The sequence below is a fragment of the Pinus tabuliformis genome, chromosome 4_1 (genome assembly GCF_031772625.1).
Source record: "Pinus tabuliformis cultivar Carrire ecotype Pingquan chromosome 4_1, CPIR1, whole genome shotgun sequence".
NCBI classification, from domain to species: domain Eukaryota; kingdom Viridiplantae; phylum Streptophyta; class Pinopsida; order Pinales; family Pinaceae; genus Pinus; species Pinus tabuliformis.
In genome coordinates this window covers 90,258,288-90,276,576 of record NC_142303.1, presented here as the reverse complement: position 1 = coordinate 90,276,576, position 18,289 = coordinate 90,258,288, and positions in this window count along the sequence as shown.

Genomic DNA, 18,289 nt, shown 5'->3' with positions numbered 1-18,289 from the left:
AGCTAGTTAGAGTGTTGGTTGAGTGTAAGTATACTATTTTGATTAGACAAGCAAGTTATTACTAATTGTAGCCATCTAGTTGTGTACAGGAGAAGTGTGTTTGGTTTGGAGTGAAGCCTAAAGAGAAGAGCCTTTAATGTTGAGAATGCAACAAGATGATGGAGCTTAGTGGAGAGAAGTCACCTTCACTAAGTGGGCCCGCATGCTATTTTTGGCGCAAAGTCTATTTTTAGACTATGTCTATTTTTAGACATATGGATCATGGTCTAGGAGTTGCAGGATGCTATTTGTGGATGATTGGTCATGCTGGTAAAAATAGATGGACTTCTATTTTTAGACATATGGGCGTTTTCTATTTTTAGACTGTCAGGCTAAAAATAGAATAGTCGAATATTATTAGCTCATAATAATATTTGGACTATAAACATTATCTTATCCTCTTGGAGCACTTCAGTTTGAGCTATAGATGTGGCACATGCAGCTGTCAGAAGGAAATACGCTTTTCTTGTGGGTCAGTTGAGCTATTGCATGTAGGACTTCAGTTAGAACTCATGTGGTTGAGTTTGGTGGAGTTGATTGTGGAGTTGATGGAGTTGTGTTCAGTTTGACTTGGTTGAACTAGTTGTATTTCAGTTTAACTAAAGAATACACTAGTGATGAGTTGTGTGAATTGATTATTAATTAATTCACTAATTATTAACTCATAAAGCAACTGAAGAATACATCAGTTAACTCAGTGCATGGACAGTTCAGTGGAGACAGGTGTTAGAGGTTAAGATTGCTATTAGTTGTGACTATAGTTGTGCATGAGATTTGCACATGCATGGATGGAGATTTCCCATGAGGCTTGCGTAGTATAACCAAGGGAATTCGAATTCACATAGTGATTGATTGTCATGCAGGATTGCGCAATGGAGGCAGGAAAACAGTGGAGGAGATTTGAGGTTTCCGATCTGATCTAGTTTGTGTGTAACAGGTGGAGATAGTACTGAGTACTTGTGAGGAGTATTGTACTATGTATTGTTACATGTTCTCTATCATTATAATATACAGATGGTGTGGGGTTTTAAGCTGTATGCTTTCCATGGGTTACATACTGTGTTAATGTGCGCATGTTAGGCCCCTATACTACTAGTGTAACCCCCTATTGTTGTTAGTATAACCCACTTATTATATTGATGTACCCATGTAGTGCCCATATTGTTACTATTGTGCCACATAGAAGCCCACTATTGTTATTATTGTGCCCTTACATTATTATTGTTATGTCGGCTCTGATTATGTTATAACCCCTTAGACTCCTATATGTAGAAAGGAGGTCTTTTCATTTGTAACATCCAAGAATTGTTCATTTATGTAATGTAAAGGAGGTTGCCCCCTCGAAGAGGCTGAATTCTAAGGCGTTGATCTATCTTTTCTATCTTTTCTTGATCTGGTTTCATAACATTTGGTATCAGAGCTTTGGATTCTAGGGTTTCGCTGCTCCAAACAGGTCATCGTGGAATTTTTGCTATAACTTTGTTTCTGTGACGTTTCGGAAGTCGCAAAAAAAACCCATTTGAGAATAAATCGTGCTGAACCTTGGATGAAAATTTCAGAGATTTTAGAGCGATATTTCCGGAGATATGATCTGAGGAAGTTGGTCTTTTTGCAGACTCCTAAATTACACTCAAAACAGGTGACCTGGGGAAAATCGTCATAACTTTCTTTCTGAGCATCGGATTGAAGTTTCGTAAGAAGGTACAGAAAGAGGACGGACTGTAGTTGCTTGTGGGTGTTTTTCAGATCCAAAAGTCGAAACAGTGACTCGTGTCATATCGTACAATTTCGCTCTACGGAACTAGTCTATAATCAAGTCACTGTGGGAGATTTCGCATAACTCTTCCTTGGAGAATCCAATTTGGGTCAGACTTGTTGCATTGGAAAGAGGACACAGAAGGCTACTGCAGATCACAAATTCAGAACTAGGTGATTGAAAAGTACAGAGTTACAGTCGTTTCAAGGTCGAGCTCCTAAAATCAAGAAGAAGCAAGATGAGGAAGTTTGATGGCAAGGATCCGGTAAATTGGATACTTCAAATGGAGCAATATTTTGATCTACATGGTGTACAACTGTTACAAAAGGTATGTATTGCATCTTCATATTTAGAACCAGATCAAGTTTTATGGTATGAATGGTTTTGTTCTCGTAAAAAACTTGTTACGTGGTCAATTTTCACGGAGGAAATGATAGCACATTATGAGGATACAAAGAGCAACACCTTCTTTAGAGCAACACCACAACAATTAGAAAGAGTAAAAGGGCTTTGTGACATAATGGAAAGAAAAATTATGGAAACCAGGAAGAATACCCCTCACAACTATAAATATGGAAGTGTTGTTTCTCCCAGCCTTCCACAACCTACAAGGGTTACACCACAACAATTGGAAGAAAAAAGAGAAAAAGGGCTTTGTTACAATTGTGATAGCAAATGCACTAAAGGTCATAGGTGTGCTGAAAAGAAATTATTTTACATAGAATATGAAGAGGAGGAAGAAAAGGATCAAGAAACATCAAAAGAAGAGGATATACGCCAGGACACCACCCCAGAGAAAGAAGAAATGAATCAGACCATATCTTGTAAAGCATTGGAAAGAATTACCACTCCTCAAACTCTCAAGATAGAAGGACATATCAAGAAGAAAAAGGTGCAAGTAGTGAAAGATCACATCGAGAAAGAAGAAATGAATCCAACCATATCTTGTAATTCAATGGACGAAATTACCAGTCCTCAAACTATCAAGATAGAAGGACACATCAAGAAGACAAATGTTCATGAAGTGAAAGATCACATTGAGCATCAAGAAATGAATCCGACCATATCGTGTAAAGGACGGGAAGAAATTACCACTCCTCAAAAGATAGAAGGACATATCAAGAAGAAAAAGGTTCAAGCAGAGAAAGATCACATCGAGCATCAACAGCAAGTTCTCCAACTTTTAAAGGATAACGCCACTTCGGCGCAAAATCAAACGAAACAACAGGTAGATCAACATCGTAGTGAAAAATGTTTTGATGTAGGTGATTGGGTATTTTTACTGCTACATCTCAAGCAAGCTATTTATGAGAAGGAAAGGTTGGCAATACTACGTGCACTTAAAAAATGGCGACCTTACCGAATGAGAATACTCGTCAAGGATGAGGATGTGGAAGCATTGTTTTTTTCTATTTATATTATCCAACCAAATTGGATAAACGAAGCAAGGGATGAATGGAAGAAGGACGAAGAAGTATGGCCACTTATTCAAAAGTTGCAAAAGATCCCAATTCAAGCAATATTGTCAGAAATTGAAGAGGAAGGGAAAATCATATTGGAACCTGGAGCAGTCACAGAAACAAGAACTCGACAGCTACAAAATCAATCAATTTCAGATTATTTCATCAAGTGGAAGAACTTACCTGCTGAATATTCCACATGGGAGGACAAGAATTTTATACAGAAGCATCAAGAACTACTCAAGCGTTGAGGACAATGCTTTTTGAAGGAAAGGGGCATGTTAGACCCCTATACTACTAGTGTAACCCCCTATTGTTGTTAGTATAACCCACTTATTATATTGATGTACCCATGTAGTGCCCATATTGTTACTATTGTGCCACATAGAAGCCCACTATTGTTATTATTGTGCCCTTACATTATTATTGTTATGTCGGCTCTGATTATGTTATAACCCCTTAGACTCCTATATGTAGAAAGGAGGTCTTTTCATTTGTATCATCCAAGAATTGTTCATTTATGCAATGTAAAGGAGGTTGCCCCCTCGAAGAGGCTGAATTCTAAGGCGTTGATCTATCTTTTCTATCTTTTCTTGAGCTGGTTTCATAACAGCGCATGCGATTGATGTTTCATTGTTTTTAATACTGCAAAATTGATGATCAACATAGAGGAAGTTATGTATTATGCATGTATTCCGCAATAGTGTGTAATCAGGATAATCTCTGTGAATAAGTGTCATATTATTCAAAATTTCTAGATGGTATCAGAGTTGTTGATCATCAGATCTATTATCCAGAAAGTGTTTACATTTTATTTCTTCAGGCAGAGTCTGTAATCGGGCCAGGTAGCCTCTGGATTCATCCTTCTTTTGGAAGGTGAGATATCTGGTAAAAGCCCATACAGTCAATCTCTGTACGAGAAATATTTTGTTCTCACGAATTCTAGATCATAAGTGGTTGAGTTTTGAGCTGGTGGAATTCGAAATTGCAGCAGTGTTTTCTTGGTGTCAACATTGCAATGTCTTTCAATGGATTGCGATTGGAGTATGCTCTTGAGGGCAGCTCGAACTATATTGCATGGAAGGACAGGATGGAGGCAGTGTTAGATGATAATGGGTTGAAGGAGTTCATAGAGGGTGAGGTCGCAAAGCCTACTGATACTCCGCAAGTTGATGCTTGGCAAAAGAAGACAGCAAAGTGTCGAAGGATTCTGTTGGAGGGCGTGAAGGATCACATTGTGTCCAACCTGCATGGAAAGGCTTCTCCATACTTGATGTGGAAAGTGTTGAAAGATCTATTCCAAAGCAAGAGCAATCAGAGGAAGCTGGCGCTCAAGGATAAACTCAGAAACATTAAGTGCGAGAAGGGAGATAGTATGCCCAAGTATCTCATGAAGTTCACTCAATGTCGGGATGAGCTGGGAAGTGTGGGGGTGACTGTTGATGATGAGGACTTGGTGAGCTTGGATCCCCTTGGTCTTCCGAAGAGTTGAAATTCCTATCAAGACTCTATCAATGGTCGGGAGAAATTGCCAGGATGGGAGAGAATTTGGTCAAATCTTGTGCAGGAGGAGATCAGGCAGAATACCAGGGACAGATCTTCATCAAAGGCAACTGATGAAGAAAATTGCGCTTTGGCTGCCAAAGAAAAGAAGGGGAAGAATAAGAAAGCTTCTCATTCCGGTGTGAAAGGAAAGAAGTAGGACATGTCCAAGGTGAAGTGCTTTCACTGTCACCAGCATGGACACTATGCCACAAATTGTCCGCAGAAGAAGAAAAATAAGCAAGTTGTTGGATCTGCAGCGAGAGAGGCCTTAACCTCGCAGTTTGAGCTTGATTTTTCGTTGATCACATGCTTGGTATCAAGTTTGATGGGATCGATATGGTTCTTGGACAGTGGTGCATCTTTTCACATGACAGGAGATCGGGATTTGTTTTCTCATCTGGAGGAGAAAGATCTTGGAGTGCACATCGAGATGGGTGATGATGGTAGATACAGTGCGACCAGTATCGGTACCATTTCCTTTGAGAGGGAGTCTAGTAAACCCTTCGTATTGAAGGAAGTGATGCATGTTTCAGGATTGAAGAAGAATCTTATCTCTATGGCGATGTTAGAAGACAAGGGATATGTTGTTGTTTTCAGCGAGGGAAAGGCTTTCCTCCGCAGTAAGACAACTGGAGAAACCCGGAAGATAGGGGTTCAAGTCAGGAACCTTTATCAGTTGCATGTAGATGGATATGCAGTAATGGCATGCAAGGTAGAAGGATTGGTGAGCTAGGATGATGGCGAGCTGTGGCACAGGAGATTGGGTCACCTTCACCATGGAGCCTTGAAGATACACAACAGATTACTACAGGGCTTCCTAAAGGCACTCTTGCGCAGTCAGATCAGTGCAAGGGGTGTACTTTGGGAAAATTTGTGAAAGCCACCTTTCACGAGAAGGATAGTCGTGCCACGAAAATCCTTGTGAGAATTCACACAGACGTGTGTGGACCTTTCTCAATAGCTTCGGCAGCAAAACACAGGTATTATGTGATCTTTGTTGATGATTTCTCTCGAAAGTGCTGGATCTTCTTCATGGAGAAGAAGAGCGAGACATACTATAAGTTTTGTGAGTTCAAAGCACTGGTCGAGAAGGAATCGGGGAATAAGGTGAAGGATCTTAGGAGCGACAACGATGGTGAATTCATCTCTGGCAAGTTCACGGACTTATGCATCGAAGAAGGGATTCGAAGAGAGCTCATAGCTCCCCATAACCCACAACAGAACGGGGTTGCTGAGTGGAAGAACAGAACGATCATGGGTGTTGCATGGGCGATGTTGCATGATTAGAGCCTACCCCTTCACTTGTGGGTGGAAGCATGCAATACTGCAGTATATGTGCAGAACCGTTGTCCTCACAGGATACTTGGCATGAGTACACCCGAGGAGGCTTATTCTGGTAAGAGGCCTGATATTTCTCATTTGAGGATTTTTAGTTCTAATGTTTACATGCATGTGACAAAGGATGCCAGGAAGAAGCTGGAACCGACCGCAGAGGTTGGGATATTTTTGGGGTAAACTGATACGCCCCATAACTATCGTGTGTATTTTCCATATAGTCGCAAGACTGTTGTGCGACAGGATATAAAATTTCAGGAGGAGAAAGCCATGAAGTGTTCACTTGAGAGGGATCCACACTTGCATGCAGATGAGGAGCTATTAGTTCCTAAGGATGAGCTTCAGGACATGGATCAGCCGCAGGATGAAGTTCATGGAGTGGAAGAGACCACTCATGCAGCGCCAACCATCAGAGGGTGAAAGCGCTTGACAGAAGCTGAGCGACTGGCTCAAGATACAGAGAAGGTTGTAGGACCACCTACAACTCAATGCAAGAAGAGACTGTCACCTGATCGGTACACTAGATACATGGCTCTTGTAAGCAAATGTGTCATGACTGAGCCATCCTCTTTCAAGGAAGTTGTGGAGGATCCCGCATGGGTAGATGCCATGGTCGAAGAGTATGATTCGATTGTCAGAAACAGTGCATGGGAGATTGTCCCAAGACTGGAAGGGAAATTAGTGATGGGTTCGAGATGGATCTACAAAGTTAAGCAGGCAGCTGACTGGAGTGTGGAGAAGTACAAGGTAAGATTTGTTGCTCGAGGCTTTTCACAGATAGAGGGGATCGATTATGAGGAGACCTTTTCACCTGTCGCAAGTTATTCTTCCATACGAACGATTCTTGCTCTCTCAGCGTAGATGGAATGGCACATTCATTAGATGGATGTGAAGACTGCGTTCCTCAATGGAGTCATTGAGGAGGAGGTGTACATAGAGTAGCCCGAAGGTTTCGAGATCTTCAACAGCGAGTCGCATGTGTGCAGGCTCAAGAGAGCACTGTATGGGTTGAAACAAGCACCACATGCTTGGTACACACGGATAGACAGTTACTTCACCGGACTTGGATTTTCCAAGAGTGAGGTGGATCCTAACCTATACCAGATTGTGGTGGAGGGTAAGTTGCTTATTATTGTACTTTATGTAGATGATTTGATTCTAACAAGTGATGAGCTGTTGATACTTTCATGCAATGATGATCTTCCTAAGGACTTTGAGATGAAGGACTTGGGCCTCCTTCATTATTTCCTGGGATTGGAAATTTGGCAGCGCAGTGATGGATTATTTGTTTCTCAGGGTAAGTATGCTCGGGAGATACTGGAGAAGTTCAACATGCATGGCTACAAGCCTGTTGATACTCCTCTTCCTGGAGGTTGGAGGAAGGAGGATGCTACTTCAGCGGAGGTAGTGGATGCCACTGTTTATCGATAGTTGGTGGGGTCACTTATGTATCTGGTCAATACACGACCCGATATATGCTATGCTGTTAACCAGCTTTCACAAGCTATGGTTAAGCCAAACAAGCTCTTCTGGAAGGAAGGCAAGCATGTATTGTGTTATCTTAGAGGCACATCGGGATTTGGATTGTGGTACAAACAGGAGGATGAGGTGAAGCTATGTGGCTTCACAGATGCAGATTAGGCAGGGAGCCCAACGGAAAAAAAGAGCACATCTGGAGGGGTCTTCAGTATCGGGTCGACAACAGTTTCTTGGTACAGCAGGAAGCAGAGATCTATGGCACTCAGTTCAGCAGAGGTTGAGTATATGGCAGCAAGTTTGGATGCATGCGAGGCTATATGGATGAGGAAGATCCTGGTCGGGTTGTTCGGTTCTCACTTGGAGCCTACAATGATTTACTGTGATAACCAAAGTTGCATTAAACTCTCGGCTAATCCAGTATTTCATGATAGATCCAAGCACATTGACATCAGGTACATCATATCAGAGATTGTGTGCAGTGGAGGGTCATGTTACTTTCATACATTCCAATGGAGGATCAAGATGCTGATATCTTGACGAAGGCGCTCATCAGGAGCAAATTCGAGTACCACCGAGGCAGGATAGGGGTTGCTGATAATACATATCTTGTTGAGAGGGAGTGTTGAGAATGCAACAAGATGATGGAGCTTAGTCGAAAGAAGTCGCCTTCACTAAGTCGGCCCACATGCTATTTTTGGCGCAAAGTCTATTTTTAGACTATGTCTATTTTTAGACATATGGATCATGGTCTATGAGTTGTAGGATGCTATTTGTGGATGATTGGTCATGTTGGTAAAAATAGATGGACTTCTATTTTTAGACATATGGGTGGTTTCTATTTTTAGACTACCAAGCTAAAAATAGAACAGTCAAATATTATTAGCTCATAATAATATTTGGACTATAAGCATTATCTTATCCTCTTGGAGCACTTCAGTTTGAGCTACAGATGTGGCACATGCAACTGTCAGAAGGAAATATGATTTTCTTGTGGGTTAGTTGAGCTATTGCATGGAGGACTTCCGTTAGAACTCATGTGGTTGAGTTTGGTGGAGTTGATTGTGGAGTTGATGGAGTTGTGTTCAGTTTGACTTGGCTGAACTAGTTGTATTTTGGTTTAACTAAAGAATACACTAGTGATGAGTTTTGTGAATTAATTATTAATTAATTCACTAATTATTAACTCATAAAGCAACTGAAGAATACATCAGTTAACTCAGTGCATGGACAATTCAGTCGAGACAGGTGTTAGAGGTTGAGATTGCTATCAGTTGTGACTATAGTTGTGCATGAGATTTGCACATGCATGGATGGAGATTTCCCATGAGGCTTGCGTAGTATAACCAAGGGAATTCAAATTCACACAGTGATTGATTCTCCTGCAGGATTGCGCAGTGGAGGCAGGCAAATAGTGGAGGAGATTTAACGTTTCAGATCTGAGCTAGTTTGTGTGTAACAGGTGGAGATAGTACTGAGTACTTGTGAGGAGTATTGTACTATGTATTGTTACATGTTCTCTATCATTATAATATACAGATAGTGTGGGGTTTTCAGCTGTATGTTTTCCCTAGGTTACATACTGTGTTCATGTGCGCATGCGATTGATGTTTCATTTTTTTAATACTGCAAAATTGATGATCAACATAGAGGAGGTTATGTATTATGCATGTATTCCGCAATAGTGTGTAATCAGGATAATCTTTGTGAATAAGTGTCATATTATTCAAAATTTCTACATTTAAACTATTGTTGTTTGAAGCCATCATGGAGTGTTAGAAGAAGTGCGTGGGAACCCGACCTTGTCAGAGGAAGACTGTGATGTCAAGATGAATGGTTGTAATCTCTCTTTGATATTAATATATGCAACTATCGATTGATTTCCTACATGTTTTGTAACATTACATATTTGTGTCTTAATGATTCTTGACTCGATAAGTAGGTTGAATTGCAATTTTTCTATTATTATGTTTGTGTGCTATTTTTGTTTACTGGTTTTAGGAACTTGAAGAAGGAAGTGTGAGATTTCTAGAGCGAGCAAGCAAGGACATCATCAAGTAGGATAAGTGACCAAGAGGTAGGCCCTCTTGATTGATTCTAATCTAAGGAAATCTTCCATAGAATGTATCTTTTGTGGCTAGACCCATTATCAAGCTAGAGGAATTTGTTCGTGTCCACACTTATAATTTTACTTCACCACAAATTGGCGACCCCGTTTGGGAGGTCCCATCTTTTGTTTGTTTTGGATTTCATGATTTCATGAGAACTTTCCTAGTTTCATGTTTTCCCTTTGGTTGTGTTTCTTTTCTCCTGCTTATTGGCCTAAGTCTAAAATTCATAGTAGCAGATTTGGTCCCTATTTTTAATTTTTTTTTATTTTTCCTTAGGTGCCTCAGCCAACGTGTTTAATCCTCTAACAGTCGTGTTGACCAGTGCAAATTGTGGAGGAACAGTCACGCCGACCAGCCTTTGGCGCTTGTTGTTAGTTAGGTAGTTGCGTCAATGCCTATAAGTGTAGATTAGGGCTTGACCCCAATCTTGGCTAGTGTGTTCTGCTCTTGTGGTTTTGACCCCGTAAGCCTTTTGGACCATATTCTCCCTCACTAAAAAGCTTCATTTAGCTTTCTTTGTGTGCTTGATTGGTTTATCCCACCCTCTGATGTGTTAAGTTTGGCCTTGTGTGAAGTTCTTTTTTATTTTTTCTTTGAATCCCTCGATCAACACTATTTTGTGGCCAAAAAGTTGCACCGATCAGCCATCAGTGCTAGTTGTAGTACTGGTCAATCATGCCGATCGGCACTACTTTTGGCCCAAAAGTCGCTCCTATCTCAGGGGTAAGAAAAAATAAGAATTTCTCCCATTCCAGTGCCAATGTGTCTTGAACCTCAGAATCTCTTCTTCCTCCCAGAAGTGACTAGGATGCTTTGTTTTCAATTGAATGAGTGAAAGAGTCTCGTTTGTTCTCTCATTTTTAGTGTCTCTTTTCTCTTTCCAAGCATAGATTACATTTCTTGGTTTCTTGATTGAAGTTTTTATCTGTTTGGTTGGTACGATTCAGGGAAGAAGTTATTTTTGGTTTCATTTGTCATTGTTTGGATTTGATTGATGCTTGTTTGTTCGAAATTGTGAAAATTTTCATTAAAGTGATTTATGTGAAAGAATCATTTTGCATTTTATGAAAAGAAGAACATCATTCTAGTTTACTTAAGTGAAAATATTGCATTAGTAACATCATTGAGAAGCTAGAATTGCATCATCATAAGCATAAGAAATGAAATGAAACTTCTATTGTTGTTAAGGGAAGATTAAGTGCATTTAGGATATGTATTAGTGAAAGTTTTCATTCTTTGATTGTTGCATTGATTGTGTGTTCTCTATCCCTCAATTAGTGTTAACTTTCATTGAAGAAAAAGATCTCTTTTCTCATATAGCTGCATGTAAGAGTTTTGTCAGATGAAAACAGTAGGGCCTTGTAACTGAAACCTAATTCAATATCAACCATTAAAATTTATTGAATTAACGTAAGGAAGAATTGAAACTTAACGCTTACATTTAGAGGTCTAGGCTAGAGACATGTTCCGGCATCTTAAAACCTAGCAGTTGTCATTAGCTTCAGCATTAGACAATGCTAGTACGGATTTGTGCTCCCTGTACTGTCAAGTATATGTCGGGAGACCCCACTAGGCTACAATCCTTTTATCGTTAGGAAGCTGAGTCAGCTGCCTTGCAAATGTGATACACTGAACACAACATTCGAGGAGATTACCTGCTTGCACTTCTTGGTTCACCAGGAGGTATTCTGCAATTCACGGTTGCCTGGTAATCATGTTTACCTAGATCATCCAGAGTAGTCATTTTTTTATCTTTATTGACTCTTTAAATTTGAAAAGATCATAGATCAATTGTCCTTTCAAGCTTGTTAACTTCGAAAGCAACTAGAGTCACCTCTTTCCCTTTTCTTGACTCTTGAAACATGAAAAGGAAAAGTTTTGTTTCAGCGTCTTAAAATTGGCTGCCCATGAAATATTCTTGGTTAAAGTTATCTTCCTTAGTGATTCTTTAGGGTCAATTCCAATGGAAACATTCCTAGAGTCTACCAGTCAAGGGTTCCCCTTGGATGGGAATCCTGGTTCTTTTCCTTCTTTTGGAAATGTTGGTGCTCCTTATATGGCAATGTTGTCCATCCTTGCATTAACCATTGGTTTACCTATCTAGTTATTTTCAACCTCAGTGGTCCCGAGCATCCCAACTCCTACCCCTCCATCTCCTTCACTTGAATCACATCACATTGATTCTAAGGTTGAATTCTCACCTTCTTCCCCTATTTCTTCCTCTTCCTCTTCTACTTCACCTTGTGAAAGTTTGAAATCCAATAACCAGGAGGCTAAGAAGAATAATAAGAAGACAAAGAAGAAGAAGTCAGATAAGAGAGAGGTCAACCATGCGGTTGTTACTCCAAATGTACCTCCTCTAGACAAACCTTCTGATCCTCCAAGGAAGGTAAAATTCCCTTGCAGGCTGTGTAAGGGTGATCATCTCCTTCGAGACTATCCTAGCATTCCTAGAGTCCTAGAGGTATGGTCTCAAAACCTGAACCGACCATCCCCGTCGACCTCTGGACATCATGTCGATGTTTCGCCTTCAGCTAATGATGGTAATAAGAAGTGAAATATTAGATTCCCCTATAGTTTATGTGAAGGAGAGCATCTTCTTCACCTTTTTCCTCTTATGGATAAAAATTCCAAAGTTTTGGAAAACCTTACAGCTCCTCAACCCCAACTTCCTATTGGTTATCAGAGGCTTTCTTCTAACCCTCTCCCGGTTGGTAAAGAGATTTACTTAGACTCATCTTCTACCCATCCTGTTCTTCCTGACCATGACTCTTTTGTGTCTATTATCGACCACCATTGGTTGAAAAGAGTGTCGACTTGGCTCCGCCTTCACTTGTTCACTTTGTTCTCGAAGAGAGTAGTGGTCATATTAGTCATGTTCTTCTCGTCTCCTTAGATTCTCATGAATCAAAGAGTGACCCTCCCATCCTGGATGTTCAGGAGAGTCCTTCTCCTATTCGTGTATAGCATGGGGGCAATCATATGATACCCCCACCAAGTAGTTTTGTCTTCTCTTTGATTGGAGTCCATTGACCGCTTTTCGCCTCCCATCTTATGTGCCTTTCCAGATCACATTACAAGCCTATAATATGGTAGTATCTAGCACTATATTAGATGAAGGTGTGTCTATTAGCATCATATCTTCTAATACTTGGCAAGATTTGGGTTCCCCACAACTTGTGCCTATCACCCAAAATTTGTTGGCTTTCAACGGAGGAACTAGTCAACCCTTAGGGATCCTTCTAAAGTTCCCTATTACTTTGGAAGGAAAGACTGTCTATATAGACGTGATGGTAGTCCAAGGTCCGTTAGATTCCAATCTTCTCCTTGGACGTGACTATGTTTATGTCATGGGAGCTCTTTTTTCTTCACTTTTTCGTGTGGTTTGTTTTCCGCACGAAGGGAGAATAGTGACCATTGATCAATTGTCGTTCATTGGTCACCAGGCGTCTCATTCGCAACCATCATCCCCTATCGGATCTTGTTTGAAAGAAGTACCTTCCCCGCCATAGGTCAATTATGTGGCTACTTGTTCCATCTCTGCATTTGCTAATGATCACAGAGATGGTATTGTACATTATGTACTAGGGGCATTGGAACCCGATCTGTCTTTGGTACCAAATGACATGTATTCCTCCCAGAGCATGGTTCTTCCATCTAGTGAAGACCTCTTGGGAGCCATGTTCTCTTATGGTCCATTATCATATTACGAGGATAATTATTTTTCTGATTCAACCTCGTTAAAAAATGAAACAGTGGGTGAGGATAGTTCCTGGTCTTGTGTCAACCTCATTAAAAAGTGAAACAAAGGATATGAGAATATTTCCTTGTCTTGTGTCAAGCTCATTAAAAAATGAAGCAAGGGGTGAGCATAGTTCTTTGTCTTGTGTTAAGCTCATTAAAAAATGAAACAAGGTTCCGAGGATAGTTTTTTCCTGTATCAACCTCGTTAAAAAAATGAAACAAGGGCCATGAGGATAGTTCCTAGTCTTGTGTCAACCTCGTTAAAAAATGAAACAAAGGGTATGAGAATAGTTCCTTTTCTTGTGTCAAGCTCATTAAAAAATGAAACAAGGAGTCGTGAGCATAGTTCTTTGTCTTGTGTCAATCTCATTAAAAAATGAAACAAGGGATCGAGGATAGTTATTTTACTATGTCAAACTAGTTAAGAAATGAAGCAACTCCCTTTTCCAAACCGAGTCTTTAATTAAGATCTTGTAAAATCCCATTCGAGTCTTTCCTGGATCTCGAAAGTGAACCTTCATTCCATTCACCTAGTTGAATGACATGAAGCTTCGGGGGCATGTACCTCGTTTGAGTCATTATGCTGGGGGCATGCGAACTTATTCAAGCATAGTTTTTCATCCAAGCAGAGTTCTCCATGGTTCAAGCTTGTGTAAAAATGAACCCATGCCTGATTTAAATCCCATGATTTCCATTTTTATCAACCAATTTATGCTCGATGAGCTTTGGTTGTTTCATTCCATTGCCACCATCTGGTTGGCCGATCATATGCTTTCACTTCGTTGTTTTTCCTTTCCTGAGGGACCACAGCGATGAGTGGTCTTATTAGCCAGACTTTTGACCATTACATGTTTTGAGTAGTTCCTCCATTGCTAGAACTAGTTGCTACCCTTTATACCACTCGTCCCTCTAGAACGAGTCACGTTTCATCTCTTTTCTCGACTCGTTAAACTCATATGAAAAGGTTGCCGAGTGTTTTTCCCTTTTGACTCATCAAAGAAAATAAAATGGGTGGTCCACTTTCATCTCTTTTCCGACCCTTTAAAAGTGAAAATGTGGTTGATCCCTTATCGTTTCGAACTCGTTAATGGATGCAAAACATCATGCGCCCAGTATAAGTTTACCCCTTTTTTGGGTTGGGATGCACTGTTTACGAAAACGGTACTCCTTGACTGAAATGGTCAAGCAGTTCTTTCAAGTATCATTTTCTACCTTTTCAGGCTCGAGAGACACAAACGTATGAAAAGGGACCATGTGGAGTTTTATTTTACATGTCTTTTTCAAACTCTATAAACATGAAAAAGATACTGAGTTACACGTTTGTCGGACTCGTTAAACTATTAAACGACATCAAATTCATCACCATGACAAACATGAGCTTCTCCTTCCTAGGGCTCGTTAAACTTACTAGGTCAGATTCATTCGAAGGATGAAATTACAGTGCAAGCATATGTTATCCCTTTCAAGATTGTGATTAAAAAATAATTCGGGTAGTCGTCAGAAATGATGGGGGGGGAATTTGGAAATCTATCAGTTGTGTCGGCAGCTCACTCTTGAACATGACACTCTTTACTTCATGTCAGGTTGGGACATCCTCCTCTATATCATTGACCTTCCTAGGTTTGGGCCGTTCGATTTTGCCTTCCATTTGATCTCTACCATGTCATTATGACCATCGATCCCATGGATCTAAGAGCTGCCAAACTTCAAGTTGTGTCATTGATATGTTCAAGAGTTGTCCTTCTGCAGTTACACTTACCTCTGATTCTCTATATCATCCAAAATCATTTTGCATCCTCTCGTCTCACGTCAATGATGTGGGATTCATTATGGCCCTCCTTCGCCACAGTCAATTTCCATTGACCTTAACTCATTATCGGGGAAGTTGAACAAGAGACTCCCTTCTAGTACCTTAGAGCTTGCATGCCCTAATGGAAAGTTCTTCACACTCGATGACAAGTTCACATCATTAGCTTTCAATTAAGTGATTTCACGGGTGTTAGACTTCAGTTCCTATATTCACATTCCGTGAATTGTGTTGATAATACATTGAGGGCCATTGTCATTATTGGTGGTTTCTCTCACACTTGTTAATAGTTTACATCATTGACTGGTAATCAAGCAACTTTCTAGCATGTTGGACATCAACACATCTATTTGCATGCTAGGATCTATAATTTGATCAAGTTGTGTTGGAGCGCAAGACCCTGCGCTTAGATCACAAAAGTCTAGGTTGCAAAGTGATGTGATATGGTTATGATAATATGCATGTCTCTTTCAGATGGTTGGCTGAGATCAGACCATGAGTTATCATATGTGATCCTTCTCATTATTGGATGGCTGCGACCATACCTTGGTTTCATTATGATCCTCTTTGACGGATGGCTGTGCCCATACCTGGATCCATTTACATGATAATTCTCTGGATGGCTGCGTCCATGCCACGATTCATGTATCATTTGATAGAGATCTCAATTTATGTATATGTATATGTACTTGCTTGCAGGTTTTCCAACAACAGATCAGTCCCCCGCACTGATTCATAAAGCATTTCATCCCTCACTCTAGCTCAACCTTAACTCTTTAGGAGGCATCTGTTACACAACATTTTGTCACTGTCCCTATACTCCCCATTCCTTAATCTTGGAGGACCTCTACAATGAACCCCGCATGCTTTTCCTTCATGGAGAAAATCCCGTTATGTCCCTCTTCATGAGAAAATCATTTCCCTTTTCCACCATTTCCCCTTAAATTTCTGTTTTGCCCAGTTTACAAGATTGATGCTAATGGCCTTTGTCTCCCCTGTACCGATATGCAGAGACCGACCTATGCGACTGACCTGTGTTCCAATCGCACCAATCCTGTTATGGAAATTTTTTTAAATTAGAGTCGAAGCTTCCAGCTCTAGAAGCTCTGTAACGGAAGTCTAGTAAATGGTTTGGCCGGATGTGGTCGAGGATGACAGTTTGGGTTCCTTTCCCCTATAATGATGGAACTACCTCAAGGGATAAGTCCTCCTACCATGAGAAGAGGATCCATCTCCCATCCAAATTTCCTATATAAGCCTCCCTTCTTCCCAAGCACAAGCTAGTTAGAGTGTTGGCTAAGTGTGAGTATACTATTTTGATTAGACAAGAGAGTTGTTGCTAGTTGTAACCATCTAGTTGTGTGAAGGATAAGTTTGTTTGGCTTGGAGTGAATCCTAAAGGGAAGAGCCTTTAAACTATTGTTGTTTGAAGCCATCATTGAGTTCTAGCAGAAGTGTGTGGGAACCTAGTCTTGTCAAAGGAAGACTGTGATGCCAAGACAAATGGTTGTAATCTCTCTTTGATATTAATATATGCAACTATCAATTGATTTCCTACATGTTTTGTAACATTACATATTCGTGTCTTAATGCTTCTTGACTCGTTAAGTAGGTTTAATTTCAATTTGTCTATTATTATGTTTGTGTGTTGTCGTTGTTTACTTGTTTCAAGAACTTGAAGAAGGAAGCGAGAGATTGCTGGAGCAAGCAAGCAAGGACATCATCAAGCAGGATAAGTGACCAAGAGGTAGGCCCTATTGATTGATTCTAATATAAGGAAATATTCCATAGAATGTATCTGTTTTGGCTAGACCCATTATCGGGCTAGAGGAATTTTTTCGTGTCCGCACTTATAATTTTACTTCACCACAGGGCCTCCATCCTTGGGGCAGTGCATTCCATTGAGGTTGTAGCAGAGCATATGTTTGAAATGACTAGTTGGTTGACTGGGAATGAAACTGAGGTGCAAAGGACCAAGGAGGAGGTGTAGACTAGGAAGGATGAGCAGGGGTTCCCCAAGAGGGAATGGATGTGGTCTGGTTGGGTTTGTAATATGCATGGGATGACCCTTGCATGAAAGGAAAATTTAGGATGGAAAATTTTCTTGAAGTTTAAAAACATTGGCGAATCTCACTAATCCCTAATATGCAAACTATAAAATGTTATTGATATATTTGTAAAATTATTCAAATTTGTAATGATTTTATATCTAATCTCTATATAATGTTGGCGATTTTTGAGGTAAAATAATTTTATATTCTAAAATTTCGGTGAATCGTCTTTTATAAAAATTGGAAATTGGAAAATCTTTTTTGTGGAAAAATCATGGAAAATTAGGCCACTAGGTGAACATTAGCCCCTAAAATTTTCCATGCTTGCATGCCTTGCTGGTATGGCCTAGGCCCATGGGGTCTCCTTTGGTTTATATAGCAGAGCTATTTGGTTACCCCTTCAGATCCTTGATATACATCTTTTAGTCCAGGTAGAGAAGGGCACTTGTATGTGGAGTGGTTTTCTTCACAGACTGAGCAGATTTCAGTTGAATTCAATGGACATTCATTCCTAAGGTGCCTCCTGGTGCATCTAGGGAAGAAAATGGCTAACAAACTCTTTGATTCCTCATGTTTTCTCTTAAGGTGCATAATGTCCATCTGTAGGGCAATGGTTTGCTGTATCGCATTCTTGAAATCCTCCAACATGTTTCCAATTTCACCCTTGTAGATTCATTGGAAGAGGATGGGCTGACCATAGGTTGACTACCCCTACCCTTTTCCTTGCTGCCCTAGAATGGTTTCTAAAGAAAGTCTTAATATCCTCATAGGGTAATTGGTAGATGTCGCCTCCTACTAAAAAATTTAGGGTATCCAGAAGATCTTCCCTTACTCCTCTAAGCAGGATTAGCTTCAGTGACTCAAGGTCAAGTGTGTACCTAGCCCTTTTGTAGCTAAGCTAGAATCTTTCTTCATAATCCTCTAGGGATTCATCATACCCTAAGGTCATCCTAAAAATTTCCTCT